This window comes from Neolamprologus brichardi, chromosome 8, assembly GCF_056152115.1.
Source record: "Neolamprologus brichardi isolate AB-2024 chromosome 8, ASM5615211v1, whole genome shotgun sequence".
Classification (NCBI taxonomy): domain Eukaryota; kingdom Metazoa; phylum Chordata; class Actinopteri; order Cichliformes; family Cichlidae; genus Neolamprologus; species Neolamprologus brichardi.
The window spans coordinates 20,389,861-20,402,480 of NC_142111.1; positions in this window are offsets into that span (position 1 = coordinate 20,389,861).

Sequence of the window (12,620 nt, forward strand, 5' to 3'; positions counted from 1 at the left end):
TTACTGTGATCAACTTTCTTTTGTTTCATATTTGCAAGTTTGTCATTGCAGGCTGTGTAATTTTCAAACTTTTTAAACATGTAAAATTGGGCACAAAATAGGCAGAAAGCTCAGTATAAACTGTGCCGTCTACTGCAAGGTCAGATTTCAATGAGGGAACTGCAGAAAGAGCCAAATCCACAGTTTAACAAACACCCTCTCGCAGTGGATTATTCTTCGCAAATAACCCTGAAATGAAAGATAAAACCCTGTGTTAACAGTTTTCACATCCCATCATGGCAAGTGGAGTCCTGTGAGCTAATTAGGATCCTTCAGCCACTCTGATTTCGATAGGCTTTACAGCCTCGTTAATACAACAGAGCAGTCCTTAAAACGTGCACGATCTCATCACGGTTCATGAACCTTACAAACAAGAGTCAAAAAGGCAAGAAAACATGCATTTATGACGTGTTAATGATTGATAAGAAGAGTAGTACAGAAATGTACAGATGGAATAAATCTGTTTGGTTTTTTTTGTTTTTTTTAAACCTTAAATGGTTTCTGCTATTAAAAACCATCTGGATATGCGATAATATGTGCATTAGCTTTACTGTTACCAGATTTAACTTGCGTGTCTGGGTTCAGGGCAGCTAGTCAAAGGGTTATGAAGAGGATTGTGATCCTAGGTCCAAAAACAGCAGCTTTCTTGTTAATATACCAGCTTTAAATAGAGACCTGGATCATTTCTGAAGCATTTTTTCAAATACAACTGGGCAGATTAAATTGGCTTCATTTGGCATAACCATGGAAAAACACTGGAAAATATAACTGGGGACATTTATTCAGGGATGCACTAAAACAAACAGTTCTAGGTTGTTAAATATACATTTGTGAAGGAATACTTCATATCTGACTAAAATGTATTTTATTTGTTTCTTTTCTTAAATCCTCCATCCATTTTCTTCTGCTTATCCACATCAGGGTTGCTGGAAGGGCTGTCATAGGTGTGGCACACCACAGGCAACAAAAAGGAGTCTATAGTAGCACTTATACATTTTTAACCCCTTTTTTTATTATACCACTTCTTCTTACTGTTATTAAAAATGTCAGCGATGAAATTATTCAGCAGTAACACTTCTCTACTCTACTTCGCAGCACTAGTCACTGTGACACTTCTCATGAATAATAAACACATTTACATTTTATGGCCGTTCACTTATGTAAGATTTTAAAAACTTGATTTACTATTGGAATTTTTTTTTTCCCAATGTTAAATAATCTACTTTTTTTTTCCGACCGCGGTTGAAAAAGTGCCTTGAGTCCAGTGGCAGATTCAGAGCAGTTTAATTAAAAAGGATAGTTTTCTTTTTCTGCTTGGCAGCTCTCTGTAAAGCCGTCTATACACACCAAGAAAAAAAAAGTGGTGCTTAAGTGTAAATTTCAATAGTTTGGATGAAAAAAATTACTCGTGGATAGGCTCATTTAAAGATATGCTACTAGTGCCCTCTAGTGTTATTTTCATGCAAATACAACTTGAAAATGGATGGATGACAATAAGTTAGAGTGAAAGAGACCAAGTCTGTGGCAGCGTCTGCATTGCAAGTAATTATTTATGTTTTTACTATTTTCCCCCCAATGTGCTAACCAGTGCAGTGTCGTGCCAGCCTTAACCAATATCAGAAGAGCAAAAGACAGTCAATGGGTTATAAATATATATAAACATCGGAAATCTAAATACAGTCTGTGAGCTTATTTCAAATCTCTTCCATTTAAACTGGTTTATGTCAGGTTATTATGGTGTTGGGGGGGAAAAAGGATATTCTGCAAATACCAAAAGCTCAAGCAGATTTCCCAGACTGGTCTGAAGAAAAAAAATATATTCATGGGTTTTCAATCCGTATTCTCCGACACCTTCTCCACAGTGGGAAAGAGTTTGGGGAGATTTAAAATGTCCTCTCTGTGCTTTATACAAATACACCAGGAGTGTGTAAATTTGCTGGAGCCAGCCAGCTCAAATTCCCATTTTCATTAAATCATCTCAACCACAAGCTGACCTTTCTTGTGACCCAGTTTCTGTTTCTCATCCAAAATGTATTAACATAAAAAAGTACTTAATATGCATCATTTCAATATAGAATTAATGTACCTTTTTTGGTCAGAGTGCGAAATTACCAAGCAAGTGAATTTGCTTTTCAAATTGCCAGGAATAAGAATATACATCTTCCTACTGAGCCCACCGAAGGTTTGCTAATTGCCAGTATGACTAATATTGCACCTTTTTGTTTGTCGTTTTCACGATGCAACAAAGGGAGAACAAAATGTATTTTCATGCGCAGCTAAGAGGATTTTTAAATTATGCTTTCAGTAATGCATCTGGTTTGTGTCTCTCGCTGTCTGGAGGAGTACAAATAGTCGGATCACAGTGGTGACTCACTGAAGCAGTCATGTGGAAGTGCCAGTAAGATGAAATCCTGCTTAAAAACAGTCCAGACATTTACCCCAATTTCACACCTCTGTGATGATTAGAACCTTTTGATATCCAGTTGATTCACTCATTCATTTATTTATTTATTTTTTAAATCAAGAGTGTTTCTAGTATAATAATTCATGCCTGTGTTCATTTCCTTATTTCCCTCTAGGAAAGATTGATTTGATATTTTTACTTTAATATTATGTAAACATAGACATCAGGAAATATTAGAAAACAGCTATGCCAAATTCTATATCTGTAATATTCCAGAAGAAAATGTAATTTATTCTCCTGATTAAGTTTTTGCATTAAAATTAGAAAAGGGTTTGAATGGATAACCACTAGATGGAGCTAGTGGCTCTAAGTGATGCTTGAACAAGGGTTTTTTTTACTCTATATTTTTATTAATTTCACCACTAGTTTTAGTCTTTAAACATTATTTAGGGCATATGCCAAGAGGTGAGATTTAGGAAAATCTATATAGGTGTAACTTTTTGGAGGCAGTTGACCCACAGTCTTGTAGACTTCCACATTCTCAGTGAACATGTTAAAGTGTCATTTGGTAAGTTAAGATAATAAATTTGACAAATGAACAAATACTACAGCTAAGGAAATTTCCTCCATGTGTTTCAAACTTTTTCAATTTAAAAATTGGGCACAAAATATCTGTAATCTAACAAAATTGTTACATTTTTTAAATGAAAATTTTATTTTTGATTTTGGTAGTTTTTTCCACAATAACAATAATAAATATTTTTTAAAAATAACATCCTCTTTTAAGTTTTTGTTTGATTTTAGTCACCTATAATAACCTATGTTTCGACGGTCATCATATTTCTCACAGGTTAGTGTTACCCTGTTTTTTCTTGTGTTGTCCTTTCTAAAGTTATTTTCTCATTTGGCTGATTTTGGAGCAGAAACATTGACTTGCACATCTTCCCCTTTTACATTATTATAAAAAGTTGCAGAATGAGGTCAATATCATCTTTGTTGATTAAGGTTTTTAAAAAATATATTATAATGGCATTTTCACCTTATCTCCCTTTGGTAAATCCATGCAAACAGTTTGGTATTTATTTTCACATAAGCAGTGATGACACATGGATGATCTCGAGCCTGTGGGAATGACTTAATGGAATGCAAACGATGAGCTGGAAATCTAATGCTGTGAAATGCTGGGCTCAAATTTTATTAATCATATAGCAGAATCCAGACTGGCAGCCTTTCCAAGTTACGCCTCACCTTTTACGCCTGTGATAGGCTCCAGATCCTCTGTATGGATGGTTGAATACAACATTATTTCAAATTAAAATGATGACTAATATATTCAAAGTGCTTTACATCATATTTATAATTATGTATATGGGAGTGATTTATATCAATAAAAAATATTTGCATATTACTGACCTTTTTTCTCTCAACATATATTTTGGCAAAGACTGAATTTAATCATAATTTGGCTCTTTTTAAAGCACAATTTTGAGAGTTAAGATTACAGTTCATGTGTTTCTAGAATAATTGTTGAGGAGAACCTCTTATGCCGAGTCCTTTAATGCAGCATCACTTAAATGTACCTTTAAACAAACATTGAAAATCTCTTCCAGACTTACCATCAGTCCTTTCTTTCTTTGTTTAGTCTGAGCAGATGTGTTTTTCTCCTTTAATCCACCATTTTATCCTGTAATAAGACACAATTGTATTCACAAGAAAGCAGGGCAGTGCACTGTGTATTCATGTGCACACAAAGCAGTATAAAAGAAGAAAAATACATACAATTTAATACACTAACCCCAATGACTGAACTTGATTTTGTCTACCAGCTCCATGTAATGTAGTAATGAACATGTGTATTTGTTAAAAAAAAGATTTTTAATATGTGAATGCTGAGAAAAAACAACCAGGTTAAAGTATACCCCTTTACTAAGAGGTATAAGTGAATCACATGCAGCTCAAACACTTAAATATTTAGTTTTAGTTGTGCTGAGCCAGCAACTCAATCTTTTCAAATGAGACCACGGTTAAACAAACCAATGTGGCTGTATAATGAAACTAGAAGCTAGCACCTTGATGTGTCTAACTGTGTATATAGCTGTGATTGAGTTTACAACAAAAGGCATGCAATGACTTGTGTTGTTATTGCAGTGGAGAATACATACATAGTCCGGTTGTGTTCTTTGCTTTCCTAAATATTACAAAACTGATTCAGTTAAATGCATATGTCGATTGTGAAAGCTGTTTAAAATGATCCATCAACTCAAGGACCAAGGTCTGGCGCTCGTAAATTAAAACTAATGAGGTTGGCTGGGGACTTTTTTCATGGACATATGCAATTTTCAGCCGAGCAAAGCACATTTAAGTTAAGGTGTAACAGCCGCACACTAACAGCTTTCATTAGAGTGGTCTGGAATAACAGGACTCTGGAAAAGGCCCCCACCTGCAGGACTGGGTGCTTGCATGAACCCTTTTTTCAAGTGTGGTTCTTCTAAGCCAAGCTTCAAACCCTCAAACCAAAGAGAAACCAGGAGAGGATATTTTAGTGCAAGTTTTTTCAGGTGGTGCAATTAAATGGACAAATTTTTATTTTTCCTTTTAATAGATTTTAGCTGATGCTAAGCATTTCAGCATAGCTCCATATTTCGAATCATCAGCAGAAAAACAAAAACAACATGTTAGGTTTTCATTAATCATGATATTAATCATGCTAAATGGATTGAAAAGGGACCAATGTGAGAAGTGCGTGATGGAGGTTAGCAGAGGTGGAGGTTACAGAAACACATTCTAAAGATATTACCATATTAACATTTCTAAATTTTTTTAATGATTAATCCTTTGAAGTTATTGTACTAATATAAGTTATGTTATCAAATGAAAATACATTATTTTGAAGTATCTCTAATGTAACATTTGGAAAAGTTAGTAACAGTGTCATTTCTTAAAATGTGGCAACATGCTAACTGGGTGCTAACAACTAGCAATATTCAACTAGCTGTGGCAAAAAACTTTACATTCACAAGTGTAAGGTATACCTTGCTGATACTTGGATGGACCCCCATTTGACTTCAATACTAACTTCATTTTTTGTGACATAGATTCAATGAAGTTGTGAATCTCCCATCCGTAAACATAGCTATGGCACTCTATTGGAAATCTGGTGACACTTGAGGCTGTTTGAGTACAGCACACTTAATGTTCAAAAGAAGACGTTTCAGATGACTAGAGAACTAATGGCATGGTGTGTTATCCTGTTTGAAGCTGAAGATGTGGCACACTCTGATCATAAAAGGATGGACATGGTCAGCAACAATACTCAGGTAAGCTGTGGTGTTTAAATTATGCTAGGTTGGTGCTAAAAGAATGTTACAGCAGCAGTCTGAAGTTAATAAAAGGCATGGTGGATTCATACCTTCATGCTGAATGCATCTTGCCTTCATCTCAATGTTATAGCAAAATTTAAGACCGGGCCTTTTTTTCAAAACGTTTTCTGTTGTACATGCAAATTGTAGCCTCAGTTTCCTGTTCTTAGCAGATACGAGTGACACATATATGCTGCTGTAGCTCTTCTGCTTGTTTGATGTGTTGCACATTCATAGAAACTCTTCTGCATCTTTGGTTGTAATGACTTACTGTTGCCCCTCTGTCAGCTTGCAGCAGTCTGGCCATTCTCCTATGACCTCTGGTAGCAGCACGGGTTTGTGTAGAGCTCTTTGTATTTAACACGTTTAGGCAGCATTGGCAGGTCTAAGAGGAAATACTTTAGTGTGCTTAGCTGAATTGATTGTTCTTAGCTATAAGTGTTTTCTTATTTGGAGTATTTTTTTCTGTTTTGGAAGGATTTAACCGTTAGATTAGGTATTTGATAAAATACACATTAAATGCCAATGAAGATCCATCCATCCATGCATAAACACTTATACAAAACAGGGATTATTGGTATGAAATTATAGTACACTGGATGTTTTCACCTATCACAGTAAGCTGGCAAAGTCTTCACATGCCATAGCTTCACATCGCCTCTCTGACATTATACATCCTGTCTGTTACTATTGGAAAACGGACAAACAATCCCTTTCAGTTTCCTCTTAGCGTTTCCTGCTGTCAGCTGAGGGGTCCAGGCCAACACCCTTTTCTTCACCCCTCTTGGATTTAACCTCAGCAAGGGTGGACCGGGTCAGCTTCCTTCCCCATAAAGTGGCTTTTAGGAGGAAGGGCTGTGGTGGTGTTGGAGAGGGGGTTGGGTTGGAAAGGCATATCTGTGTATTCATCTTCCTGGAAAGAGAGGAAAGGAGCCATTGCATGCATATTCCCTCTTGCTCACTCTCTCTCTCTGAATGAAAATGCTGGGGTGGGGTTGCGAATGATTTTGCATCAAAATGCAGGGGAGGAAATGAACTGGATGGTACTTCACTACTATATCATGTTCACCCCCCTTTCCCCTCTAGTGTTTATTTTTTTTTGAAGATGTTTTGTGTATTTGTGTGTGTGGTTAAAGATATCCCGAGGAAGGGTTTCTAGTTTGTGGTCATAGCTCCAGGATTTGGGGGTTATATTCCTGAAACCCTTCATAAAATTTGTCCAACACAGAAAAGCTCAATATCCAGTAGGAAATGACCTCACTGTTGCCAGCTCCCATCCTGCATCTAGTATGGCAGATTTATTAATTGTCACTGAGTCATGACTGCCAAATACTTCAGAAATTTCCTGTGTCGATAAAGCTGATTCATTTTTGTGGTACAATAAAAAACAAGATCGTAAGATAGTTAGTCACTCTTGTACAAATATATGACAGAATAAAAGGATACAAGCTCATATGACGCCAGAGAAAGGAATTAATTGAAAGGTCAAGAAGTGTCTCCACTATATCAAATTCCTACAATAGATGAGGGCCACTATCTCTACTTCTTTAATCTTAAACTTGATATCCTACATGAACTGGCATTTTGAAACTCCCGAGACTTACCGATCTTTTTTTCACATATTACACTTTGCTTGAGAATTTGGGCCATAATGTTAGTAGAGATTTCCTGTCGGACGCAGAAAATGAAGAATGAGTACTTCTGACTATTTAAAGGTCTGATTCACAACAACATTTACTTTACAAACCAAGCAAGCCTCATGTTGACTGGCAGTGGTTATAGCCACCAGCACAATAATGAGCCATTAAGCCAGCCATTCACAAACCTCAGTCACTATAGCCATGCATCACCAGCAGACTGTTAGTTTTCTTTTTTCTTTTTTCTTTTGCACAATTTGTCCTCGAAGCGGAGAAATGCGCAGCCACTAAGTGTGCAAGTTTTAGACACTGGAAAGTGGGTGCAGAGCATTAAATCTTTCAGACATGCCCTGTTTTTCATTAACCTGACAGCACCCTGATTACTTTTTAATACTCTCAACACAGGATAAGTGTGTTTGTACAAAACTGCATAAACATACAGACATTTACATGATTACCACATACTGGTGTCAGAAAGAAACAACTATAAAAGAAACCTTGGGCTTGTGTAGCCTTTTGCTCGACATAGACACTTGGAAATGACAAATGGAGTATGAGGACAGAGTATGCAGACTGGCAAGGGAGTATGAGAGGCAAGAAGAGGCCATTCAGATGGTGGAAAGACATGCAGGAAGCTCAGAATATCTCCTTTAGAGAATATTTGATGGGGGTGTGGCTTCCACCACCACCTCCACCACTGGAGGTGGTGGTGGAAGCCACACACCTAAGAGGCAGCTAAGAGGCAGCTCCTTCATACCATCAATAGTCAGTCCTAACAACACATTACACATCAATCGATTTAAACACTCTACTGTAGGTAGGCCTACTGTCCAGTCTTGAAAACATCAGGTAGACCCTGGCTCGCCATTAATCCTGAATGTTGGAATAAAGCTCTCAATATTAATGTCAGACTAACCTCCAAGTTGCTGATGAAGACAAGAATGTTTCATATTCCATGTTGAAAGTGGTTCAAGTTTAGCATTTAAGTGAATTTAAATGTAATTTAATTGTAGCAGCACTTATGGATGTCAATATTTCGCTGCTTAACTATAATGTTCGACAGCATAGAGAATGTTTCAGAAGGCCGCTAAACCACAAAGAGATTCAGAGACTGACGATCAACTTCCTTCCTCGTATCCAGGAATTTTCTGTCAAGCATGCAAATGGCCAAGAAGTTTTCACAAGGACCACACACACAGTGTAATACAGCACCTCCTTTTTAGGTAACGGGTTTATTTACATGGGCACTATATGTATCAACCACCTCAAAAAAGGAAAAACCAAATACATGTGCAAATAATTACTTTCATATGCTTGCAAACTATTTAAATTGTTGAGGCGTTTTGTCTGTGAAGACTATGAAGCATTTCTAGAAAAGCAGGCAAACAATCCCTCCTCATAGATTGCACGAGGATTCAGCTAAGAACCTCAGTAACAGAAATTCACTTTCTCCCATGCTGTTTCCCACCTGCTTCTAAAACATCTGACGTCATCCCAGAACTGTCAGATGTAAAGAGTATGTGAGTGATGCAGAAAAACAGCATGACTCTGCCCATTTTTCACCCTGTGCTTTACGCTGTGCACACAGAGAAAAACAGAGATACTAAAATAACACATACAGAACTTACACAAACGTATAGTGATCACTAAACCCTCCTGCTCGTATAGCATTGCATATCAAAAAACACATTTACTTTTTTTTTTGCGTGTTTTACATTGACTTAAAATCCAGATTAAATCATGTAGCTCATGTAGGACTTACTAACAGTGTTGGGAAGGTTACTTTTAAAATGTATTCCATTACAGAATACATGCCCCAAAATGTATTCTGTAACGTATTCCGTTACGTTACTCAATGAGATGTAATTCTGAATACGTATTCTGAATACTTTGGATTACTTAATATATGCTGTTTACAACTACGTGAATGTACTATTGCTGTGATTTATTACTGTTACTGAAGGTCCGCGGCTTCGAACCGTAGTAAAGGGACCTCTGGCTAATACGGTGGGTTCTGTGTCGGGCTCGTAGCCGAAAACTAGCTTTACTTTGTTGTCTGGGTCAACTTTGCTAGCAAGAGACAGAGAGAGGCGTTGAAAGGCTGCTCCAACGGAACTTATTGTTTTTTGGAGGAAAACACGAACACGGTGTACAGTCGAGTCTGTAGCAATGGGAATTGCATTTACCCGTGTGTTCCGCCCGGAGTCTTGGGAGTGTAACACCGGAAGGTGAAAAGTAGAGACTCGTGACTGCTTGTTAAGAGTTTAATAAAAGTATACCTCGGAGGAGGGAAAGTTCAACCGACCATCTTGTGGAATTTATAGAGAGAACAAGATGAAACATGGTGGCAGCGGGGTCTAGAGTGATCCACACCGCGCTTTGATGACAACAGATTGAGCGGACGGTATCGACGCGTCCAGCTAGGCTAGTTAGCCTCGGAGGTGCTAACGGCTCAGGACCGCAGGTGAGACGCTGACGAGAAGAGCGCAGCGGCGTCTACGATGGATGGATTGAAGCCACCCGCACAGTGGAGTATGGATTCAGTGAACCTGTCTAAAGCGTGGAAAACATGGAAAGAAGAGTTTACACTCTACACGGAACTAGCTCTGCCGGATGCTGAGGAAAAGGCGAGAGTGAAGCTGTTTTACTATCTGATCGGGGAACGGGGCAGGGAGCTCTGTGGAACGCTGATCGGAGCTGAGTCAAGAGTAACAGTAAGTGAGCTGATGAGAAAAATCGATGAACACTGTAATCCCAAAGTTAACGAGACTGTTGAGAGATACAGATTTTTTGCACGCAATCAGGCTCCTGGAGAAAATATTGATAAATATGTTACGGACCTGAGAATGCTGGCGAGCACCTGCAACTTTGGACAATTAAAAGACTCACTGATCAGAGACAGGATCGTCTGTGGCACGAACAGCTCCAGTTGGAGGGAAAGGTTGCTCAGAGAAGAGAACCTCACATTAGACAGATGTCTAGATATTTGTAGAGCAATGGAGATTTCAAGAGAATACAACAAAACAATAGCGGGACAGGCTGTAGAAGAACTGCATGCAATAAAACAAAAAGAGAGAAAAAGACTGGATAAAGAGATATCATGCAGATTTTGTGGAAGAGCGCATGAAAGACTCAAATCAAAATGCCCAGCATATGGAAGAAAATGCAAAAAATGTGGCAAAGAAAATCATTTTGCTATAGCATGCAGGAGTAAAAGCAGACAGAGTGAAAACAGAAATAAGGTACACACAGTGACGGAGCAGGACTCGGATTCCTGTGAGGACATAATGACTGTCACAGCTATGACACAGACTGCAGTAGAAGTGAACCAGATCAAAGAATCGGACATGAAAAAACGAGAGCAGCTGTTTGCAGGCATGATGATTGGCAACAGCCTGGTCAAGTTTCAAGTTGACTGTGGTGCAACTTGCAACGTTATTCCCATTAACTTGTTGAACCCGAACATCAAAATGGAGCACACAGACAAGGTTCTTGTGATGTACAATAAGTCAAGGCTGTGTCCATTAGGAAAGTGTAAGGTCAAGCTGACAAACCCAAGAAACAACAAAAAGTACAGAGTCGAGTTCCAAGTGGTAGAGGAGGATTGTAAAACACCTCTACTTGGGAGAACAGCTAGTGAAGCGATGAAGCTAATACAAGTTAAATATGATAACATCTGTGCTTTGGACAGCTCAGTGACAACAGCTCCATCAGAGAAAAACACATGGTTGTTGGAAGAGATAAAGACTGAGTTTCAGGATGTGTTTACAGGAGATGGATGTTTGCAAGGTGAATATGAGCTGGAAATCGACACAACAGTGCAGCCCGTCAAACTGCCAAAACGCAGAGTCCCAGTGTCAATGATGAAGCCACTGAAAGAGGAACTGATGAGCCTTGCAGACAGACAAATAATAGCACCAGTGGATTGTAGTACTGATTGGATCAGTGGGATGGTGACAGTGCAGAAGCCAAATGGCAAACCCAGGATATGTATTGACCCGAGACCGCTCAACAAAGCTTTGAAGCGTAGTCACTTCCCGTTACCAACAATAGATGACATCTTGCCAGATGTGTCAAAAGCGAAAGTTTTCACAGTTTGTGACGTGAAACATGGCTTTTGGCATGTGAAGCTTACAGAGGAGTCAAGCCATCTCACGACATTCGCAACACCATTTGGTCGCTTTCGTTGGCTGAGAATGCCGATGGGGATCAGCCCAGCGCCAGAGGTCTTTCAGCGCAAACTGATGCAAGCGTTGGAGAACCTGCCAGGCACATACATCATTGCTGATGACATCCTGATCACTGGAAAAGGAGAGACAATGGAGTTGGCAGAAATGGATCATGACAGAAACCTGAGACTTTTCCTGGAACGCTGCAGAGAGAGAAACATCAAATTAAATGTGGAAAAACTCAAGCTTAGAAGACAGGAAGTACCATACATCGGACATCTACTCACCGCAGAGGGGCTGAGAGCTGACCCAGAGAAGGTACGGGCCATCACACAGATGCCAGCACCAACTGACATAAAAGGGGTGCAGAGACTAGTTGGAATGGTCAACTATTTATCAAAGTTCTACAAGCATCTGTCAGACGACTGTGAGCCTCTCAGACAACTGACACACAGAGACAGCCTATGGGAGTGGACAGACGTGCAGGAAGATGCATTTAAAAGACTGAAAGAAAAACTAACACAAGTCCCAGTTTTGAAATATTACAGTCCTGAAGAAGAGCTGACGCTGCAGTGTGATGCCAGCGAGACAGGACTGGGAGCAGCTCTGACTCAACATGGAAAACCAGTGGCATTTGCAAGTCGTGCACTGACGCTCACTGAAAGAGGTTATGCACAAATTGAAAAGGAATGTTTAGCTATTGTGTTTGGGATGGAGAAATTCCACCAATATACATATGGTCGTCTTGTGAGAGTGCAATCAGACCACAAGCCACTCGAGAACATTATTAAAAAGCCACTGTTACATGCACCTAAGAGACTGCAAAGGATGTTATTAAGGCTGCAAAAATATGATATAACCATAACATATGTTCCAGGCCGCGCCATGCTACTCGCTGATACGCTGAGTAGGGCCTATCTGCAGGACGGCATCAAAAGCCAGACGGAGTTGGAGACAGAATGTGTCAACATGGTGGACTATGTACCTGTTTCAACAGAAAGCATGGACAGAA